The sequence below is a fragment of the Mustela nivalis genome (genome assembly GCF_964662115.1).
Source record: "Mustela nivalis genome assembly, chromosome: 5".
Taxonomy (NCBI): Eukaryota; Metazoa; Chordata; class Mammalia; order Carnivora; family Mustelidae; genus Mustela; species Mustela nivalis.
The window spans coordinates 38,791,036-38,815,649 of record NC_139024.1 but is presented as its reverse complement, the minus strand read 5'-3'; the positions used below and the strand labels follow the sequence as shown (position 1 = coordinate 38,815,649).

Here is a 24,614-nt window from a genome sequence, read left to right as displayed (position 1 = left end):
CTCACATCTTTTGGTTTGACAGGAAAACAGCAGCTGTTTTCTGCTCATGCGGCCATCTGTTCTTTATTGCTTATATTATTAACATTTACAAGGGCTAATTGGTATTTTGAAGTGACTAAGATGATTGATCAAGAAATACCCAACTATGTTTATCATAATGCCTGCTCTAAAACCACCGAGGGTAGCAGCAGTTACTTAATGTTACCTCAACTTCAACTATTACATTGGCCCACCTGACCAAATTCTCTCAGTTTTTGTCATTAGGGAGCAACATCAAAATATTTACTTTTTATTTTTTTTTTTTTTAACTTAAATCTACTTAGCCACATCATATCAACACCCATCTCTCTGCACCACGTTGCTTACTTCCTAGTTTGCTCTCCTGTTATGATTCAAGCTCTGGAGCTTAGGAGCCATGCTTAGGTCTCTCTCTTTCTAGAGTAACCACCAATTCTGGCATTTCATAGTTTTCCAGCAAATGCTTGGAGAAAACCTATAAATAAAACATTGCAGAAACCACATTATTAATTGCTAATCCTTTTCTGGCACCTACAACAAGAGTATAAAGTATAAAGCTTATTATATACAGTGTGTCATTCCATCTTTACAATAACCCTTGTAGATAGGAACAGCTTTTTTGTTCCTATAAATCCCAGTTTATGCTTAGACCAAAGAAGCCACTCAATACATTTTTGTTGAGTAAACGTTCATAAGAATCCTCTAATGTGAGGCTCTATGAACATATCTATTCCACTAGGATTACATTAGGCATAAGAAAAAATAATTTGTTCAAGATCTGATGCTGCTAAATTGTAGATTTAAGATTTGGACCCAGGTTTCTCTGATTCTATAACCCATTTACCTTACTACCTTGATGTACTATAGCTTGTAGAGGAGGGAAAATACTAGATTCAGAGAGAAAGAAGGACACATATTATTAGGACACATACTATTATAATATTAAGACACATTATAAGGACACATAATATTATAATATTAGGACAAAACAATAATCATTCTAAAGCATTTATGATCTATATTGTAATACGGAATAATGGAATTCATAATCAAGTAAAAAGTAAATAAGTGGTGGCCCGTCAGTAGTGAAATGCACCATAATTGTGCTCTTGGATAGAAGAGAGAACTAATGGAAAAGAAGGTATTAAATCGAACCTTGAATAGAATCAAAGACATATAGATATAAAAAAGCCATGCTTAGCTTTGCGATCACAGAGGAAATGTTACAGATGCATAGTTTTTCTTGGTGTGATCAGAGTAGAGAGAGTGTGACAGCAGAGGACAGGATGGAAGAACGAAGTTAGTATCAGGTGCATTCATAGTACTGAGGAAATGCCTCAGATTCTAAGCTAAAGAATTGCTCATTCTTCTATGAATGATTAAGGGATTTTGAAAAAAAAAAAGAAAGGAGTAAAAGACATCTGATCTCTGATTTACTAGCTCTATGGGGGTAACCTTGGAGGAAAAGAGATGAGAAGAGTCCATTAAGGGACCACTGCGAAGTGTAGGTATGCAATGACAAAGAGTCAACTAAATAAATAGCAGTAAGGAAGGAAATAATGGAGTAGTATAAACTACATTGCAGACTAAGGGTCCAAACGATTTTAGCAACAGATGAGTCTGGTGCCCAGGGTGAGGGAGTGGGAGGAAAGGAAGAAGTCATAATGAATTCTGCAGTTTGTTGTGTCATATAAAGCCTTGAGCTACTTCATTGGAATGGATTTAGGGCATAGTCTCTCATCAGAGAACCATACTGCAACCACAGTAACAATATTTATTATTGGAATGCATTTATATGATACCTGATTCCAAAGGTTATATGATAACCCATACTAACACGAATAAGCTTTGTGTTTTAAAAAGTAAGACAGTTATTCATTTCTTGTCAGTAAGGGCAGGCTCAATTTATGTATCTCTTTCTTCTTAAGGAAATTGTATGTTCTTTTTGCTTCATTACTAATACCAGTTGCCTGATAGCTAATAAATAATAACCTGGCATTCAGTAATCTGGAAACTACCAATATCCAATGGATAGACTGAGGAAACAAAGCAGTTGGAAAAGAGGCTAAAGTTAGGTGTTTCTGGTCAGATAATACATAAAGGAATCAAAGAAGAGATACAAGTGTGCTCTGGCATATTGTTTATGAAACTCAGGGTTACATAATTTTCATAAGTTTTCAATTGGCCACAGTATCTCTCTCGGTAGCCCACAAAAAGAGGAAGGCATAGCTTAAAAATTACTCTTCCTAAAGAAAAATAGGATATGACTCTAAGTTCCTTGATTCATCTGTTTTAATTTTAATCTAAATTTATTTGTAGTGATTGCTAATTATTCAATCATTTGAGTAGTATTTATGGTATAAGACAAGTGATTTTTTTTTTTCCTAACACAGTTTGTTCTGGTTTTAACTGGTTAACGTATTTTATGTCTCTTATGGTGAATAAAAATTCCTTGCTGTATTCTTCCTATTTTGAAATCACAGTTTTTATTTTTATTCCTATTATTATACTTTTGATATGTATGCTAGCTCATCACATGTACACATATATGTATATATGGGTTTACAATATAGAACATACATTATATAATAAATAGCAACATAACATTTGTGCATATATTATACATACATACATATATATGTATATATATAATAAAGTGTGTACATAGTATATATGCAAACTCAATGACATTCATGATTACAATCTTCCAACCCAGAAATTTGGCCTCTTAAGGGAGGCTTAACCACAATTTCTTTTCAGATCACTTAAGGCACCTAAGGAATTTGGGTGAAGAATAGTGCAAACTTTATGCTTTTATTAATTTTACCTGGATGTGGCTCATACTCAGATTGTTTTTGAATATGTATATCTTTAAAATAATGTATTTATAAAAAGATTAAGAAAAAATTTTCCCCAAATTAAAAAAATTACCAAACCTCTACTTCAATCTTAACATGGTTCATTTTGAGCATTTGTTAAAATTTTGGTAACCTGGTTTATTAACTGCTTTTTTGTTGGTATCAAAGAGTTAATATACTTACTACAGTACTGGTAAACCTCCAACCCCAAAACTAGTGCGAAAATTGCACTAGAATTAGGGTACAAGGTCAACATAGGAGCTGTCAAAAATCAGATATAGAATACTATCTCACATCAAAGTAATGTTTCTATGAAACATCTGTGACTAGCCTATAAGCCAGTGTACATGTGTGTACACACAAAAACATACAGTTCTTCATCTTCCCCATGTAAGAAAAAATAGTTATTTGGGAGGAGTTGACTATCCATTGGAGAAAAGAGTATTTGTTGAAAGTTTTGAGTTTTGTTTTTTGTTTTGTTTTGTTTTTTAAAGATTTTATTTATTTATTTGGCAGAGATCACAAGTAGGCAGAGAGGCAGGCAGAAAGAGAGAGGGAAGCAGGCTCCCTGCTGAGCAGAGAGCCGAAGGCAGAGGCTTTAACCCACTGAGCCACCCAGGCACCCCAGTTTTGAGGGTTTTATCTATGTAAAGATGCATTCATAGTTCTTGAGCTTTTTCTGGGTATTGTGTTTACTTTGCAAAAAAATTACAAATGATGTAAAAATAGGTCAAATGTCAGGGATAATAATTTGTGTGCATTTTTTGCAAACATATGATTATAGTAACCATTATGTTACCTTCCATCAACCCCTATAGGATTGGGGAAGTGATGGGGGGAATATAAGGGTAACATTTTAGTCCTTGGACCTATTTGAAAAGAATTCTTTAGATCCCATTTTTTTATTCTAATCATTTACACAAGGTTATGAATTTTTTATTTGCTGAAAATATATGTTCCAAGAGTAGCATTTAAATGGAGACAGTGTGAAAACAGAAAATATATCAGTAACTCCAAATTGAGGATGCTTTATGATGTAAAATGTAGAGATGAGATTGCTCATGTTCAGTTAAGCAAAGACAATGAGTGTAATCAGCAACATGTGCTGTGCTGAGCTACCTCTCAAAATAAACTAGGAGCATTTTTTTCCATGTGTAATTACTGCTGATAATTAAGTTACATTCAAGGACTCTTCCTGAATTTTATATGGTTTTCAGTAAATAGTAGCCATTCTAAAATTTAAATAAAATTATACATAATTGAGTTTTTCTTAGATATTAGGGCAAAAAATATGTTCAGTTTTAATTTTCATAAAAGCTGAGGATCAGATACAGATTAGATCTGGAAAATCTGCTCGTTCTGTATTTATGACTAATTGTAGTAGTTGAAAGACGAGATGGAACAGGAAGACATTCTTTTTTATTTTTTTAATTTTTTATAAACATATAATATATTTCTATCCCCAGGGGTACAGGTCTGTGAATCGCCAGGTTTACACACTTCACAGCACTCACCATAGCACATATCCTCCCCAATGTCCATAACCCCACCCCCCTTCTCCCAACACCCCTCCAGGAAGACATTCTTAATATAAATAAATATATTATAAGAAACAAAAAAGAAACAAAAAATCCCACGTAATACGTGTGGAAAAAGTTACCTAAGTGGCTGCCCAGGAATAATTGCTTCTTTGCTCTATTGCCCTTTCTTATTTTTGTAGGACAAGTTTTTCTTAAGCATACACACAAATAGAGATATTAAACCTATTTTTATATCTCTCATCTGCAATGTATTTTTTCTTTCTTTTTTTTCTTTTTTTTTTTTTTTTTTTACTTTTCTTGTCATCATGAGAAGAGAATATCCAGTGGAGTAGAAAGAGCAGCAAATCTGAAAATAGAATTTCTGAGTTTGAATTGTGGCTTTGCTCTTTAAAAGTTATATGTTCCTGGAAAAGACATTAAATTACTGGATCTCTTTCCTCGATGTATATAGATTAGGTAATTTCTAATACCCCTACTAAAAAAGTTTATTAACATTATCGAGTAATTTTTCTGGAGAATTTAAAGCAAAAAGAAAATATCTGACTCATGGAAGATTTTTAATGGAGGACAGTTTAAGGGTAGAAAAAGCAAATCAAAATTGGCTACCTAACCACAGGCATGATCCAGAATGTACCAGGGACTTTAAATCAGCCTTCCTGTATTCCCAAGCATCCGTTACCACCATGGAGGAAAGCCCAAATGGCCCCAAAAGACCTCTTTTATCTATAGCCAATTATGTGCAACTGAATTCTTCTTTCTTTCCTTCAGTAAAAAATGACTGAACTTCTCTTCTTCTCCTGATCATATAAATCCATATTTCAACCCAGTCAGAGGTAATATCTAACTTATATAAAAACATTTTAATAATCCATTTATTATTCTTAATGAAAGATAACATAGCCTACCTACAAACAATCTTCTAAAAAACAGGTGTAATATTCTAAATGTAATATAAGAAAGAGAAATAAAATTTATATAAAATATTCAGAAATAATAGTTTCTATTTTTTATCTTTTTTATAACCCCAGTTTATAGTAAGGGAAGCTTCAGAAATGCACTGTTGTTGTCTGATTGAGAATATTTTATAATATTATCTTTTATTTAAAAGTTTGTATTTAACATAGGTCTTAAAAGTTAGAACTCATCTGTGAAACTTGGGCTCCAATTAGCTTTCTCAATGGTAGATTTTAATTACTTTGCCAACCTCTCAAATAATTGACCTATTGAAATGGTCTACTTCTTTGATTAATTGTGTTCTTTGGGACTATTAAATAACTTTCTCTTTTTTTCAAATCATTTACGATAAAGTTTCATGTTTTGTGATCTTTGTCTCCATCATATCTCCCATCCAAGTACTACCAGGCCCAACCCTGCTTAGCTTCCGAGATCAGACGAGATCGGGCGCGTTCAGGGTGGTATGGCCGTAGACTCCATCATATCTCTAATCATGTGTCTTTTCATTCTCAATCATGTTCTGTATATTTTTGCTTTGTTTTCTTTTTTCCTTAAATCAAGCCAATGTGTTTTGCATATTTAATTACTCATTTTAAAGAACGAGCTTTTGCATTATTAATTATTAGTAGTAGCAGCAGCATTTTTAAAGTGAGTTTAGTTACACAGACTCCACAGCTGTACTACCAGTTTTTCAAACCTGACTGTTCACCTATTGTGCGACTGTAGGCAAGATACTCAATCACTCTGCATCTGAATCTTTTTGCTCTCTTCCCAGAAACCCTCACTTCAAAGCTTTCTTCTTAAAAAAGCCATGTATCACAAATCATAGGAAGTGACTAACGTATACCAGTGCAATTTGCAATGGTGGATTTTGTTTATTTTTTTACACTTGTTTCAAATCCTGATAAATCTTGGAACTGTTCCATGAATGATTCACCTGTAAAAATAATTGTACCCTCAGGTCTCTTTCATCTACAAAGTCAATAAAAATAAAATAAAAATGCTGGGAAATGTGATCTGATCCAAGAGATGCTTTTTATCTCCTGGAAAGCTGCGTGGATGTGCTCTTCCAAGTTGTGTGTGCCTTAATAAAAAGGGAGTCCTCTATGACTTTGTACATTGCGCTGCAGCATCTGGTGAGGATAGTCTTGTGTAGTGCATGTCTAAAAGGACTTTGGGGAAAAAATGAGGTAAATTATACAGAATAGAACATCTTTTATTATTCCTATCATTGCAGAAATTTCTATTGGATATTTCTGGTTTTAATATTATCAAATGTAGTAAAAAGTTGGTCATTAGAGTTACATATGCTATATAATATTACGTTATTTAAAATTGTATATAGACAGCCTTAGGATTACTTAATTGTCTCATAAACAAACATGATGACATGATGACATAATTTAAAACTTTTTAAGAATCAGACCAGTCATTTAGCATTGTCATAACCATTTTGCTATAAGGGTATACCTTATAATCTAAATAAATAAAGGGTTAGTGAATTAGAAATCAGGTAATGTTTTAAAAATCACTATGTTGTCTCTGTTGTATAAGAGCTCCACAAATCCTATGGAGTGGATCTTGTCTGAAGTGTAGTGCTCATGTTTTTAGGTAACAGGTGCACACATGTGTTATGAAGGATAAAGAATGGGACTTGTATTTTCCATAGAGGAAAATAGAATATCTGCATGAATGGAAGATATGAGACAGCCCAAAGACAAAACCAGGAATGTTTATATAACATACTGTTAATTTTGTGTTCTATTTTGAAAAATACTTAAGAGAAGGACCAACAGTTTTGGAAAAGTAAGAGGAAGATGACAAAGGTACATCACTGCCATTAAAACAAACTTGACTTGAAAAATGGAATACCTTTAAGGAGAGTTGCACTCTGATTGGTCTTCTAGGTTGAATACTCTTCAAAATGTACTTCCAGATAAATAAATGAGCTCCTGATCTGGGATTTTGTATTGAAAGGCAATGATTTTGATGGTTTTGACAGAGTGGAGGGAGAGCCATTGTTTATGAAAATATTTGGTCAACAGAATAGGGGAGGATATTAATCTCCCTGCTTGTTAAGGCAGTGTTTGAAGAAACTAGATAAGAATATAGAGTGATTAGAACATGGTGTGAAATGTCTCTTTAAGTGAAAATATTATTTGTCACAATCCACTGTCTATTCAGTAACTTTTAGTGGTAATGCTTAAAGGGTCTAAATGTGTTAAAGCTCTGGGATCTATGGAAAGGCATACATCTTCTGTCAAGATCAGAGACGCTCAGCATTGGTTTCATATTAGAATTACCCGTGGAGCTTTTAAAACTGCTGTTGTGAAGGGCTTACCCACACATATTAAATCAGAAGCTCTAGGGATGAAGCCCATAAAGTGGTAGTTTTGCAAAGCTCCCCAGGTGATTCTAATGGGCAGCTAGATTTGAGAACTTCTGACTTAGATTAAAGGACTTAAAATTTTCTTTTTAGTTTTCAATTTTTTATGAGATATCACACCTTATTCACCAAAAGAGAGGTTTTTAATTTTTAAAAAAATAATTTTAATGTTGCACCTAGTTTGTGGTAAACATATTTTAAAACAACATAATATTTATGTATGTTATTTAGAAAATATAAAATATAATCTAACATTTACAATCAATGAGAAGCATCTCCTTCTAGACCCAGTTATCTAATTTTTCTTGGTAATTAATAACAGCTTAGGAGCTTCAGCAATCAGACATTTCAGAAAATCACTGTATTCTGGATTTCATGTCACTACTTTTAGAAAAAGCTTCACCTTGCCCCTAAGCAAGGAATCACAGCTTAAATTTGTCATTTAACTAATTGCTACTTAAGCCATTTGAATTGAGTTGTCCTTACCCAATTATAATTCAGGTAATGAGATTGTCGACTCGACAATCCTCTTTTTCTTCACACTCCTTTTTTCCTTAGCATTCCATCTAATTTGGAAGAATATAAGAAATAAGTGACTTTAGCTTCCTGTTACTTCAAGGGTTACTGAACCACAAATCTGGGGTAAAAATAATGCTAGATCTAGCTGCAGACCCAGTCTTCCACGGTTCTCAAATCATAGCTAGGTCTTAATTGTAGTTAGGTTTTTCTATTTCCCTATTTAACACTTGTTTCAAATGGCCATCTTTAACTGAAATTTACATAGTATAACATTCTACGGTTTATACATTGCTTTTTACTTGGATGTTCAGTTCATAATCTATGATAACCTTAAAAATTAGGTACTATCTTCCATTTCTAAGATACAGTGGAATTTAGAGAGATTAAACTTTTTCCTTAAATTCTCACAGTTAATAAATGGCAGTGTTGGGAGTTGGATATGATATTCTTTTTTTTTTTTTTAAGATTTTATTTGTTTATTTGACAGACAGAGATCACAAGTAGGCAGAGAGGCAGGTGGAAAGAGAGGAGGAGGAAGCAGGCTCCCTGCCAAGCAGAAAGCCCCAGGCAGGACTTGATCCCAGGACCCTGAGATCATGACCTGAGCCAAAAGCAGAGGCGCCCCTAGATGATATTCTAAACCTAAGGCCACGTGATTTTTCTAGAATGTCATGCAATGACTTTTTTTTTTTACATCCACAGATATATTCTACAACTTTTTGATTTTTCATGATGAGAAAATAGAAGTCATTTACTGTATGTTTAACTACATAATGGAACCATTTTTCCCATAGTAAAGGAACCTACTTTTTCTTCCTTATGTCTCAATAAGTATTGTATTATATATTCCGTGTTTATAACACAGGGAAGTAACTACTACATGTGGAATACCCAAATATGTAAGGAACAATACAGAGAACAAATTAGGATTTAAATTTGGAATCTAAGTACCCATGAAATTCACTTTGTAGATTAACAGAATTAAAGCAGGTTGAAAATTTCTAAGTTTAAAGCCTACTTACTAGATCCATTATTACTAACTTCAAAAGAATATTAACCATTGGGAGGATTTTCTATTTCATGGAGAGAGTTTTCTTTGCAGCTTTAGATGGGGATGATTTCTTCAGAGAATTCTCATCTTAGAATGACAAAAGTGTGTGTGACAATGCTTTCTGATTTATGTTTGGAAGATTTTGAGATTGGTGAATAGGTGTTGAATTTATTCATATAAATTCTAACAATCTCAATTATTTTTTGTATGACATTCTTTCATTATTCCTGAGTTTGAAATCTATGTTCTCTACTCAGCTTTAGACTTTTATTTCTAATTATACACTGACACTGGGTATCTCGCAAGCATCACAAAATCAGCATGCCTCAAACTAAAGTACTCTTCTGTTACTCACTTACTCACCCTTTACTAAAAACAAATACCACTCCTGTATTTGAATTCCTTATCTTGGTGAGTCACATTACCATTCACAGGGAATATCCCAACTATGAACTTATCATCCTAATTCCTTCACCATTTTTACTTTAGAAAGTTATAATTTTCACTTAAGTCCTAATATACTTACCATTTAAATCCCTCTTGAGAAATATCTTTTTGTTAGTATAACTCCTGCCATTGTCTGTGCTCAGGTGTTCATCTGTGTTCAACTGGATGGACAATTGCCTCACCTACCAGATTGTCATTCTTCCTCTAGGTCCTCCTCACTTAATTACAAACTGTACAACTACTGAAACTCTTCTGAGTCCCTTCCTTTGTTATGTTCATAAAAATGTTTGCTATTCTTTTAGGATTAAATTCAACATTTAAGTCCCTAACTATCCATCTAATTGAGCTGCTCTCCCATCATACAAATTCCATGAACAAGCTGTGAAACTTTCCCCCTCATTCCTTTCCCTAATGGCTTGATGCAACTTGTCATGAATGTCACTTCCTCAGTGAGGCTGTCCCTGAACACGTACACTAGAGTAGTCTCTTGGTCACTTTCTATCATGTCCTCTTATTTTAATTATAGGCACAACACTCATAACTAATTTTTCCTTCGTATGTTCAGTATATATGCCCTTATTGGAATGAAAACTAGACTTCGTATGGCTTGTTTGCCACTCTGTTTCTAGAGTATAAATCTCTGGTTGAAACATAAATGTCAGTTAAGTATTTGTTGTGTGAATTTCATTTTTCTTCTGGGGATAGTCTTTCTTCTTTTCCTTGTGGGGGGACATCTTGCTAATCCTTTAAGACATATTCCAAATGTTACCTTTTTCTTGATAACCTTGCCAGGCAGTGTTAATTGGCCTTTTTCTTCTGCTCTCTTAGCCCTTGGCACATTCCTCTATTATAAGTCTTATCAATTTCTATTATTTTGTGTGTCTGTCTTCCCCAGTAAACTCTGAACTTTTCAAGAATCCAACGTATGAGTTGTCCATTCACAGTGACTGTTGGTGTCTATTTCTGTGAGTTTTCATGAGAGATGCAGTATGTTGAGGAAATATCTTTTTTATATAGCTCAGTGAGAAAGTATGGATCTTTTCATAATGATAATTTTAATAATACCTTTCTTAATTTTGTTAACCATTATGAGATCATTATGTAGCAAATACAAAGGACAGTCATTGAGTATAAAAATAAAGTTTCCTATGTTTTTAGAGAAGAGGTTAAAAAGAACACAGGTAAGTACAAAATGATACTAATCTAAGTTGATAAAAAGACTTTTTATTTATTTCTTTTAAGATTTTATTTATTTATTTCACAGAGAGAGAGCATAAAGTGGGTGGGGTGACACGCAGAGGGAGGAGTAGTAGGCTCCCCACTGAGCAGGGAGCCAAGTGTGGGACTTGATCCCAGGATTCTGGGATCATGACCTGAGCCAAAGGCAGATGCTTACCTGACTGAACCACCCAGATGCCCCATAAAGAGACTTTTAAAGAATAAGTTAATAAAGTATTGTTGACTTCAAGACCAATAGTTTTCATGTGTACTGTTTTTAGAATGTATAAGTATTCATAAATAAATATATTTAAATCATATAATTTTACAGGACTTATTAGGTGTTTGTAGGCCTAGGTTCCCTTAAACAAACAAACAAATAAATCTGAAGCAAGGCTTAAGTGCTAATATTTTATTGGATGGTGCAAAACCAGAGTAGGTAAAGTGGAGAAAAAGACAAATGAAGCAGGGAATGACGAGAAATAAATACAATACAATATAATACAATACAATACATTATATTACCTACTCGCTATTGTTTTATGATGAGCTGTAGAGAACGAACAACTAGCTGCTTGGCATGTAAATCTATTAGGCTACCTGGGGAATCTCCAGTAAGTTGGTTTTGAAAACATTGCCTCAGAATAGTCTATCAGCACAAGAAAGGGAGATGGGATAAATCATACAGAGAGGGGAGCTAGCATGTATCTGCTGGTGTGTTCTATCTCTCATCTCCCTTTGGTCTAATTTCCCATTTGGGGAGAGTTAACTCCCCCACTTCTTCAGTTGATATCAACCTTGATCCTTTGGCCGCTTCTGGGGAGGCCAGACTCCATGCCTTAAAATATGGTGCTTCATTCTGCTTTTAAGTAGTAGGAAGAGAGATCCTATCCCACGCAAAGTGTAGGCTGAAACCTGGTTAATGGTTCAGATGAAGTTAATAGGGCCCCAAAGGTGACTGAAATGTAACAAGTACCAGGATGAAGGGAGTGGGAGAGAGCAAAAGAATCTGAGAAGATACATATGTCCTATAATCCACCCCTTGATTTCTCTGGATCCTTTCATGTTGCCCCATTGTGTGCCTTCAGCAATATAATATGAAGCTAACCAGCCCCAGAATCTTCTTGAGTAGTGGACAGTAATGATCTCATAGACTAAAGACAAATATAAATAAAACAAGTTACAATTCTTGTTGATGTCTCCAGTCTTTGGACTATGACTACTCCATCTCACTTCCGGGACACCCAAATTAAATTTCCTTTATCATAGTCCAGCACGTTACTGCCCTAGATTACTCCCTGGTGAGTGACCCAGAATTTCATCACTGATAGTATGAACAGATTCTGTTTGTTTGTTTGTTTGTTTAGGGTATGGTTGTGATTGACGGCTATCACTGGACAAAGACAGACACAGGGAAGTCCCTGGGTCTTAATCTCTGAATCTTACTACTGCTTGTTTTCTTAAGAACTTCTTTTTGACATTGGGCCTTTGACTGGTCCCTGCCTTTCTCCTCCAATTCTATTTCATGTTTCAGTGTCACCCTACCTTTTTCCTAGCCTAGCTTTTTCAGCACTGCTAAAAGATCAACTCTTTCTTAACTCAGGGACCTTGGACCTCTTAACTTATGGGGACACTCGGTGTTCTTGTTTAAAGACTATAGAAAGAAATGTGGGAGATAGGTTTTCATGAAGATGGTTTTGTGTGGATCATGTGGTGAAGAAGAGTAGGCCCTTCCTCTGTTGTCACTTGGCTTTCAGTGTACTATGTCACCAAGATTGAAAAAGTAGGAGGGAGATTGTGCAAGATTGTGGAAAGAGGTTATAGAATGATACTATTGGAGAGTAGGAAGGCAGGTGTAGTTTACAAATATATTGGGTTTGCTGAGGGCATGTTGAATATCTATTTGGAATTTCTGACCAAGAATTTCAAGCAAAACCAATCAACTTTACCAGATTGTTTGTGCTAAATTGTTCAGGTCCATGGGTGCAGGCAAAAGTAAATGGTTGAGTTTGTCCAGGGAAAGCAAAATCAAAGAGAAAAATGCTAAGAGAGGTAAGGCTTTATATAAAGTGGTGAATTTAAATGATGAGTTGTGGCATCTAAACTGAACAAAGAGGAGTGAAGCCAAGAGCTGATGTCAGTGAGAAATGAAGCAGAGTAATGTCTTGGGGATTTTGAAAAGGTGAAGATTTATACCAGTGAGTTAAAAATACTACAGATACTTACCAGAGAGAGAGAGTAGCTGTTTGTCAAGGTTTCCAGTGGAGGTCTCAATTTCAGGTGATGACAAAATTGATTATTCACAAAGGCAATGTATACCTGTGGTGACATGAAAGAGAATCTCAGTGGAGATGATGTCAAGCACCTGAGAGACTTAGATATTAAATGGTTAATCTATGTACATATTGAAGTCATTGACAATAATGGCAAGAATTGGCTAGAGAACTAGGGAGAAACAAGGAAAAAAAAACTAGCAAGGATAGCGATGAGGAGTCTATGTGAAGAAAGAGGAAAACAGTGACATAGTTGGATGGCCTGAGTGTCAAACAATTGAATTTTCTTTATTCTGGAAATTTACTGTAAAGTCACACCCTATCTTTAGAAAACTGCAGGTGAAATGTTTCCTCAGGGAAAAGTTCTTTTGTTGTGATATTCTACCTTATAAAAAATACCTGACATTTCTAAAGTGATTTTGAAAGAGTGAAGTCATTACTTTCTATTTGTTATTAAATCTATTAACTTAATTTCCTCATTTTATTAATATAATTTTCCCAAATGTCATTTTAATGGAAAATTAATGTCAGTTTCTGCCAATTTTACTAACAAATTATCTATAAATCAAATTTTAGTGTTACAAATAAAACACTGAAAATATATAGAATACTTTATTGGTTTAATTGTTATACTACAAACATAAATGCTTTTTCTACCGTGACATTTTACAAATCAAAGGAATACTCCATTGAAGTCAAAGGACTTAGATAAAATCTTGCTTATATTGGTTACTCTTTAACCTTAGGCGGGTAACTTCCATGCCAGGATTTCCACTCCTGCAAAATAGAATACTTGTTCTATCTAAACTTATGGGCTTGTGATGTTGGGTTGGGAATATAGCGATCAGGGTGAAGTCTCCTTTCAGTAAGTTGACCATAAAATGTGTTATTATGTAAATGAGTTACTCTGTTTTTTCATGGTATCCAAAACACAAACAAAAACATGGCACGTATGCTTCAGTGGACTCACATGCTGTAGTTGAGGAACACATAGGAGGATAATGTCCGAGAATTCTTCATTCCTATGTGAAAAGGCCAATGGCTACATCATTAGCTTTGTAATGAAGCCATGTTGCTGCCCTTAGTAGAATTTCTTTATGGGATTTTAACATCTCCTGTTCAAGAGACACAGCTTCCTCAGGGAATGGTGCTGACATCACAATGGCATTTATGTGTTTTGGATTTTGATGTGTTTTGGATTATTGCCGTGTTTGGATCTTATCTTGTCATTTCACATGTTTCTATTGTGCTAGCTATGCATAGGAAAATGACCATGTGTCTTAATAGGATAGCCATATGTGGCTATTACTTTAAAGTCATGAAACAAAATGTTGAATATCAAGGCACAGCTATTACTTACTGCTTTGGCACTGACCGGGCCTTGACGTCCTGTGACTGCTTTGTCAACCACTGAAGGGCGGCATGCTAGCTTTCACTAATTTGTTCTTTCTTCTCTTAATGTTATGAGAGTTAGCAAAGATACCTATGGCTTCCCTGGCAACTGCCAATGTCATTCCAATAGACAATTGTTTTTTAGCACTAAAAATCTGACCAAAATGAAGTAAAATGTTAGTGAAATGGCCCATGAGCATGTGCATTTGGGGGATTATAACTGCACAGGTAATTTATATCTTCAGCTATTCTCCCCGTTTACTCCTTTTTTTCTTGAATCATCCAGATGAACAAGGGCTTACATTCATACTAATTGAGACCTTTTGTATCTGACCCATTAAACACTCTGATTGAAATACACCCGTTGTCGATAGCAGTTCCAGCTCTAGGCAGTTGCTCCAGACTTTTGGTTTACTCTCCTGCTGCAAACTTCTTGATATGTAGGGAAAAACAAAAAAACAAAAAAACTTTTTCTGTTCCTTATAATTTAGAAACTTTGTGGTCTTAGATTTGCTTTTCTTCTCTTTCCATTCTGCCCTCAACCCTGGTGTGTCATGGGGTTCTCAGATCTCCTCACTTCAACCCTGGTTTTATGGAAACTGCCTGTTGCCTGCAAGTGAGTAGAAGCAGAATTTGGGTGTTTGCCCAGAATCTTAAATTAACCTGGTTTTCCTGCCACCCTCCTTAGGTAGTGGATGAATTTTATATTCATGCTTAGGCTTTATCATGATTTAACTAGGGGACATAAAAGTTGCTAACTCTGCACTTGTTCGTTGAGAAAATGTATTGAATTAATTTTTTATTGAAGTATAATTAACATGTAACATTATATTAGTTTCGGGTGTACCACATGGTTATTCGGTATTTGTATACGCTGAGAAATGATCACCACAATTAGTCCAGTTACCATCTGTTACCATAGTTACAGAATTTTCTCTCTCTCTTTTATTTTTTTTTCTTTTTGTGGTGATGAGAACTTTTAAGATATGCTCCCTTAGCCACTTTCAAATATATAATACAATGTTATTGACTATAGTGACCATGCTGTACATTCTACGTCTCCATGACTTATTGAACTAGATGTTTGTACTTAATGACCCACTTCACCCATTTGCCCACTTCCCACTCCTCTTTCTTTCTGACAACCACTAATCTGTTCTCCATATCTATGAACTTGGTTTCTTTTTTCTTTTATTTTTTTTAAATTCTGTATATAGTGAGATCATATAGTATTTGTCTTTCCCTCTCTGATGGGTTTCATTTAGCATAATGCCCTCAATTCTACATTTGGTTTTGCAAATTTCTATAGATGGATAATATTCCATCATAGATGTATACAATACCTACTTTATCCATTCATTCATTGATGGATACTTAGGTTGTTTCCATATTTTGGCTATTGTAAATAATACTGTAATGAACATGGGTGGGGAGAGTGCATATATCTTTTCAAATCAGTGCCAAAAGTGGAATTGCTGGGTCATACAGTAGTTCTATTTTTTTTTCTTTTGAGGAAAAATACTCCATACTGTTTTCTAAAGTGATTGCACTTATTTACATTCCTAGCAGTGCATAAGGTCTCCATTTTCACCACATTCTCACCAACTCCTGTTACTTCTTGTTTTTTTGATAATAGCCATTCTAACAGGTGTGAGGTGATATTGTGGTTTTGATTTGTTTCTCTGATGATGAGTGATATTGAGCATCATTTCATGCGACTGTTGGCCATCTGTATGTTTTCTTTGGAAAAAAGTGTCTAATCAGATTCTCTGCTCATTTTTCATTTGGGTTGTTTATTGTTTTGCTGTTGAGCTATATGAGTTCTTTATGTATTTTCAACAGTAGCCAGTTATCAGATATTCACAGATATTTTCTCCCATTCAGTAAGCTGCCTTTCCATTTTATTTATGATTTGCTTTGCAGAAGCTTTTTAGTTTGGTATAATTCCACTTGTTTATTTTTGCTTTTATTGGCTCTGCTTTTGAAGTTAGATGCATAAATCAGACCAATGTTAAGGAGCTTAATGTCTGTTTTCTTCTAGAACTTCAAGATTTCAGGTCTTACATTCAAGTCTTTAATCCACTTTAATTATTGTTTATGGTGTAAGATAGTAGTCTAGATTTACTCTTTGCATGTGGCTGATTTTTAGTTTTCTCAATATCGTTTATTAAAGAAACGGTTTCTTGCCTCCTTTATCATAAATCAATTGACTGCATATATGTGGGTTTATTTCTGGATCCCCTATTTTGTTCTATTGATTTATGTGTCTTTTTAAAAATTTCAATATCATACTGTTTTGGTTACTATAGTTTTGTAATATAGTTTGAAATCAGGGCTTGTGATGCCTGCAGCTTTGTTCTTCTTTCTAAGATTGCTGTGGCTCTTCAGTGTCTTCTGTGGTTCCATACAAATTTAGGATTGTTTGTTTTACTTCTGTGAAAAATACTACTGGAATTTTGATAGGGATTGCACTAAATCTGTAGATTGCTTTGAGCAGTATGGATATTTTAATGATATTTGTTCTTCCAGTCCATAAACACAAAGTAGCTTTCCTTTTATTAACATCATCTTCAATTTCTTTCATCAATGTCTATAGTTTTCTGTGTACAGGTCTTTCACCTCCTTAATTTGATTTATTTCTTAGTATTTTAATCTTCTTGATGCAATTGAACCTGAGATTGTTTTCTTAATTTCTCTTTCTGATAGTTTGTTAGTATATAGAAAGCAATGTATTTTTGTATATTAATTTTGTACCTTGTAACTTTACTGAATTTATTTATTGGTTCTAAGAGGTTTTTTTTGGTGGAATCTTTACAGTTTTCTATATAAAATATAAAATCATATCTTCATGATGATCTACAAATAGTGACAGTTTTACTTTTTCCTTTCCATTTTGGATGACTTTTATATATTTTTTCTTATGTAACTGATCTGGCTAGGACTTCCAATGCTGTATTAAATAAAAGTGGTGAGAGTGGGCATTCTTGTCTTACTCATGCTCTTAGAGGGAAAGTTTTGAGCTTTCAGTTGAGTATGATGTTAGTTTGACATATATGGCCTTTATTATGTTGTGTTATGTTACCTCTACACATACTTTATTGAGAATTTTTATCATAAATAGAAGTTGAATTCTGTTAAATGCTTTTTATGCATCTATTGAGATGATCATATGATTTTTATCCTTTATTTTGTTAATGTGGCTTATCACACTGATTGATTTGCAGATGTGGAAACTTCTTTGCATTCCTGGAATAAATCCCACTTAATCATGTTGTATGATCCTTTTAATGTATTGTGGAATGTGGTTTGCTGACATTTTGTTGACTTATGCATTTTTGCATTGATCTTCATCAGTGATATGGGCCTGTGATTTTCTTTTCTTGTGGTGTCCTTGTCTGGTTTCGGTATCAAGGTCATGCTGGCCTTGTAAAATAAGTTTGGAAGTGTTTCCTCCTCTTCAATATTTGGGGATATTTTGACAAGGATTGGAATTAGTTCTCTGGCAAAGGAAATTAATTAAAAGTAGAGTGTTATTTTAGGGTGATCTTGTGTTTTCTTTTTACTCTGTGTTGTGGGGGTGGTTTGGTAAGGAGGAAAGTATAGTTTCATTATCCAAAATGTTTTAATTCCAGCTTTCTGTTTTCTTCTGATTTTAACTTTGTACAAATATTGCTTTTGGTTTATTTATTTTGTTTTGTATTTAAAAAAAAAGAAAGAAAGTTTCCTAAGAAGCCATAAGAGGGGATTCTGTGCTAGCAAGAGATTAGGTTTTGATTGAGTTATTGAGTTCTTTAAGAAATTCTCTTCACTTGGCTCATTGGATTTCAGTATTTTTGTTTTGTTTTGTTTTGTTTTGTTTTTTAATAAATGGTGGTTTTGTTTGTTTGTCGGTTGTTTTTTGTTTTGTTTTGTTTTGTTTTAAGGAAACCATTGGTTTGTCTGATTTGGTAAACTTATTTTGTTTCTTTAGAAAACTTAATTTTAACCACTTGTTATCCTCCTCTTTGCTCACCAGACCTCCAAGATATCCTCCCTTTTCTATTACCTCTTTGTCCCTCAGAGGTTGTGCCTCACCCAAAATGTTAACCTCTGGTCTCATAACCTTTGAGCCCCTTCCTTTTCATTTCCCTATAGTTAATGTTCTGTCTACCAGGTTCTCATGCTTCTGTTTTTCTCTTATGTTGAAACTCTCTCTTTCAAGAATCATTTTAATCTCCAGGGATTCCACTATCTTCATCTATCTTCAGCACAATTAACCCGATTCTCTTCTCTGACTTGGGTGCCAAATTTGACTCTGCTTATCTTAGTTGTTTATTTCCTTAAATCCATAGAATTAAAAAAATTATAACATTCTTTGTCAATCAGTTATTCGGTAGAGTGGTTTATAGGTGGTTTCATTTGTTATCTTTAATGATCTGTATCATTTTGGAAGACATAAGGAGAAATTGGATTTAGGTGACTCCTATTATAAGAACTCTTCTTCATGTTATTAAAAAATTCATGTCTGATACTTTCTAGGTACTCTAAGTTTTTAGTTTTCAGTAAAGTTTTATCTTCTTGAATATCTATTTCTGATTTTATCAGAAGATATAGTATATATAAATGGAAACTCTGGAAGATAATAGTTCTCCAGAGAGAGTTACTTTTGCCTTTCATTAATAATTAGGATAAGGGGGGGCGCCTGGGTGGCTCAGTGGGTTAAGCTGCTGCCTTCGGCTCAGGTCATGATCTCAGGGTCCTGGGATCGAGTCCCGCATCAGGCTTTCTGCTCAGCGGGGAGCCTGCTTCCTCCTCTCTCTCTCTGCCTGCCTCTCTGCCTACTTGTGATCTCTCTCTGTCAAATGGATAAATAAAATCTTTAAAAAAAAATAAATAATTAGGATAAGGATAATGGTAGTTCTTGACCACCTTAATATGATATTGAAAGGATTAGAAATGGATTTCAGATCCTGTGAGAAAGCATTTTATGGTCTTCTTATTCATATAGTACAGTGCTTTGGGGTCCCCAGCAAAAGTCTTGGGTTTACCAGAGTTTGTCTTCCTTGTTTATACCTGAATTTTCTTTCTTTCTTTTTTTTTCCCCCTCCCTGCTACAAGGATCTGCAACAAACAAACAAACAAACAAAAATCAACAACAACAAAAAACTATATTCAGTTTCTTAGCTTTCAGTTCATTGCTTTTGCAATCTGCAAGTACTTTGAGTAGAAAATGCCTCCAAAACCCATTCTTAGTCCTACTTACCTCTTCAGATTTCTCTTTGTCTTAGGTTATGTACGTGCAAATAATTTTTTTCCTTGAAAAGTATGCAATTAATTTAAATAGATTTTTAAGTGCATTTTTCTATTATATGATCTTTTTAAAAGATTTTATTTATTTGTTTGACAGAGAGAGACTCAGCAATCGAGGGAAAACAAGCAGGGAGAGTGGGAGAAGCAGGCTTCCTGCCAAGCAGGGAGCCCGAGGTAGGGTTCAATCCCAGTACCCTGGGATCATGACCTGAGCCCAAGGCAGATGCTTAACGACTGAGTCACTGAGACGCCCCTAGATTATTTCTATTATATGTATGTATGTATGGGAGGTTTGGTCTGAAAACCATGGTCTACCTTTACCAGAAAATCTTAAATGCTTTATCTCATTTCTGTTTGTTGTCAAAGGTTATTGATTAGTCTTTCAGCTTTATTTTGATTTGTTTAATATCACAAATTAGATATTATTTTTACTGATTTATACAACCAGTGCTTATATAGATTACCTGACATATTTTCCATTTTCTTTACTTGGCTTTCCTACTTCTCAGAGTTATTTCTAGGATCATTTTTCATCTTCCAGAATACTAAACTCTCTATTTTCTTTTACTGAGTTTCTGCTGTTTCTAAGCACTTCAAGTTTCTTTTCATTTTTTGAACATGTCTTTATTTTATTCTCATTCTCAAATGATAATTTTCATTGGTTCTCTGCACTTTTACTGCTGTGTGGATTTCTTTTATTTTCTTTTTGTGGTTTTTATATGTCCCATTTGGAATTGATCATGACTCCTGAATGAATGGACTTAAGTCCTTCATGCATTTGAGGAAATTCTCAAAAACTGTCTATTCAAATATGATTTTCCTACATTTTCTCTAGTCTCTCATTATGGAAATCTAATTAGATATATGTTAAGCCATCATACTCTATTCTGTTTCTCATCTCTCTTTCATATTTTTCTTCTCTTTGTTTCTAAATTCTGGTTAATTTATTCTGGATTGTCTCCCAGTTCTGGAACTCTTATCTTCAGCTGTGCCTAATCAAGTTGGCAGAATATTTTACTGAGAATGGCCTTTGTAGACAGACTGCTGAGGTTTTAAAGTTAGTTGTGCTAGTATTTATATAATTTAAGCAAATGTCTTACTCTCAGTCTCTTGTTCTTATTTTCTTTATCTGTGAAATGATAATAATCATTATACATGCTTCATGGGTTTTATAAGGATTAAATTAGTCAATCACTGTAAAGTGATCAGAAGAGTGTCTGGCACATAGTAAATCCTCAATAAGTATTAGCTTAATTAATCTACTACTTAATCTATCCATTTACTTTTAAATTTCAAAGATTATATTTTTATTTCTAAAATTTCTATGGCTTTTTTTTTTTTCAAATTCTCTATCTTTTATTATGTTTCTTTTTTGTCATGACTTTGTCTCTCACTTTTATTTCTTTAGTAACATTTATTTTACACTGGTCTATAGATTCTAATTGTTCAGAACCTCATGAGCAGTGTCAACTATGAATAATGCTAAAAAATTCTATCATGAAAAGTGTGGGTATGTGTTATCATCGCGTTAATAAAATTATTGGTTTGGGCCACTGTGATTTGCTCACTGTTTTTTGGGTTTCTGGGATCCAATCACCAATATTTTCAAGTTTGCATTATGGGAACATTTTTGAGAAATTTGACTGTATTGAAGTTTTTGTGGGTCTAATTTTGAGGTTTGTTTTTTCCTATATATTTTTGTTTATAAATTTATTTCCTTGTGCATTTTCTTTTTCTTTCTTGAAAAGTTATTTTCTTTGAGATCTTTTTTTTCTCTGTAGGTCCAGGCAAATGGGTGTATTCCCTGAGAGAGATTTTACATTTACTTATATCAAGTATCTAAAGGTGCTTACTTTATGATAATTCTAAATAAAGTCTTGTCTGAGTATTTTAAATTTTTTTTTTAAGATTTTATTTATTTGACAGAGAGAAACACAGTGAGAGAGGGAACACAAGCAGACAGAATGGGAGAAGGAGAAGCAGGCCTCCTGCCAAGCAGGTAGCCCAATGCGGGGCTTGAACCCAGGACCCTGGATCATGACCTGAGCCAAAGGTAGCATTTAAGAACTGAGCCACCCAGGCACCCTGCTGTCTGAGTATTTTAAAGATCCCTAAATCAGATCATGATTAGCTCATAACTATTAATTTTTGGAGATACATTTTATTTATCTGTGGTAGGCTGACAATAACCTTCAAAAGTTATTCACATTTTAATCCCAGAATTTGAGTGTTACTGCATTAGAGAAAAGGGTCTTTGTAGATGTAATTAAGTTAAGGCCTTTGGGATGGGAAGAACATCATGGATTATGTCAGCTGGTGTTGAATGCAAGTGCATGGATCCTTACAAGACAGAGGAAGAGGGGGACTTATAGACAATAGAGGAGAAGGCACTGTGACCACAGAGGCAGAGGTTGGAGTAATGTAACCACAAGTTGAGGAATGAATACCGGGTACCACAGGAAGCTGAAGGAGGCACAGAACAGATTCTCCTCTAGAGCCTCTAGAGGTAGCACAGTCCTGCTGACACCTTGATTTTGGCCTCCAGAAATAAGTGACAACTTATTTCAGATTTAAGGCCTCCAGAACTATGAAAGAATAAATTTTAGGGGTTTTTAGGTACCTAGTTTGTGGTAATTTTTACAGCCACTAAAGAACACTCAGATACCCTTCATTCAAAATCAAAGCTAAAGCAAGTTTGTCTGCCATTTTTTTGTGTGGAATAGTAACAAATAATCAACATTTGTTGATTTAATTCATGTTGATCACTCCCACTGCAAAGCATAGTCCATGGAATTAGGAGAGGGTCACATAGCTCCTAAACCTTAATTTACAGTTCTACTTACTTTATTCCAGTAACTTGGCTGACTTAATGTCACAGTTAGTCCTCACATGCCCAGAGGAATCACAGATTTTCCAAAAGTAGGTCTCCAGAATGTCATATATCATTAGGGATCATCCTAATGTTGATCTTTAAACAGATCACAATACCCTACTACAGTACATTGCTAGGTTTTGAAAACTAGCTGAAAAGTTGTGTTATTCATATTCCTAGACTTTGTTTTTATTCTATGCAAGTTTAGCTCCAAGCAACATCCAATTATTTGACAAGAGAAAAGTTTTACCATCTATGCCAGTAGTGGGCTCTGCTGCTTTTGATTTGAAAAGGATCTTCTCAGAACCATTGAAAAAGAGAAGTTTATACATCAGTCTTCTAAAGGCTTTTGATCTCTTTAAAGGTATTCATCGTCTAAATAACCACCACATTCTTATAGAAATAAATGAAATCTGTATTTAAAATAATTGACACCTAAGGGAAAACTTACTAAATGTCATAATCTTTATCCACCATGTAAAAGTTTTTTTTAGATCAAACATTAAAAGTGAAGAAATTCTTTCTCCAACCTTTTAAAAAATTAACTCTTTAAATATGAGTAAGGATATCTATTTTTTATTAAATAAGAAAGTACCCTAAAAAACAAAGATAAGTAGAGCCTTTCTGTCAAAGTTAGCCACATTGAAAGTATATTCCCCCCCAACTTAATTCAAAACAGGAAAAAAGAAAAAAATAACCAGATGGTGCATACAAAGCAGTGACATATGATGACAAATTTAACTAACAAGCATTTGCATCTTTTAACATAACACGATTTTTCACTTAGGTGTAGATAGATGGTAAATTCTTTGAAAATCAGTAATTCCCACTTTGAGTTTAGGGATTTCTATGAAAGTTTATTTTATAGGGAATTTCTCACTACTTAATAAAAAATATTTTCTCACAATTGCATTTACTTTCATCAGTTGAAGTTCAAATCTTATTATACCTTAAGTTTGAGAAGGAAACTGATCTTGAATATAAGGAATTTCACTCCTGGGATCTCATTGCAGTTACTAAAAGCCATATGGCTAAAGAATTACAATGTTCCGTAGTTTAGAAGTACAGATAGATTGTGCTTTGGAGTGACACCTATGGGAAGCTTAGGGCTTTTTTTTGAGGAGTTGAAATTAAAAGAGCAAATATATAACAATGAAACTGAGAGAAGAGGCCTATGAAAAACATGAGGGAAATCACTTCTGGGGCTTTTGAAAGGACTAGCAGTACACTTTTACATTTAACATTGTGGTTTTTGAGTATGGGCAGATTTTGCTTCACTCTGAACTGAAATAACTTTGTGTCTCTCTTGTTGGCCTTAAATAAAATTGTTTCCTTTTCTGATTTATACTGCCTGTGTTCTATCATTGTGAATGGTCAGTGCAAAGATGGGTAAGATATTATTTCATGGGCTTGGCATTCTTCCAAACTGTGACCATGAATTTCATATTTTATATGTATAAACGCTTTGCATGACAGATCACATTGATTCCATGTGTATTCCTTTACTAAGGTAAGCATGGCATCACTATATGTCAATTCAAACCACTGGCATGTGCATTTTTTTCCCCCCAGAAACCTGATTCCTGAGAGTCTGTGTTTTAATGATTGCAGTTTCTGAGTGACACCAAACAAAAGTGCAATTGAAGTGACAACGAGCGTTATTTCAGCTAATGGTACTTAAAATGGAAGAATATAATTTGGGTTGTTTAGGCTAACCTTCTTTGGTTGTAGACAATTTTTCAAGTAAAAGAAAATGTTTTCTTAGTTTTCAAGAGTGAGACCACAGGTTTTCATAT

At 34.2% G+C, this 24,614-nt stretch overlaps 1 long non-coding RNA gene across 2 annotated transcripts; it reads right to left on the bottom strand.

Moving 5' to 3' along the window:
* Window positions 1-284: 284 nt before the first annotated feature.
* LOC309864845 lies at window positions 285-14,376 on the bottom strand. Of its 2 annotated transcripts, none has more exons than XR_014311787.1 (4): window positions 14,236-14,376; window positions 13,219-13,311; window positions 8,244-8,323; window positions 285-493 (listed from the first exon to the last, which is right to left on the bottom strand). It is a non-coding gene; the product is annotated as an uncharacterized lncRNA (long non-coding RNA). The 2 variants fall into 2 exon arrangements; XR_014311788.1 differs by lacking the exon at window positions 285-493 and adding an exon at window positions 6,241-6,308.
* Window positions 14,377-24,614: the final 10,238 nt, after the last annotated feature.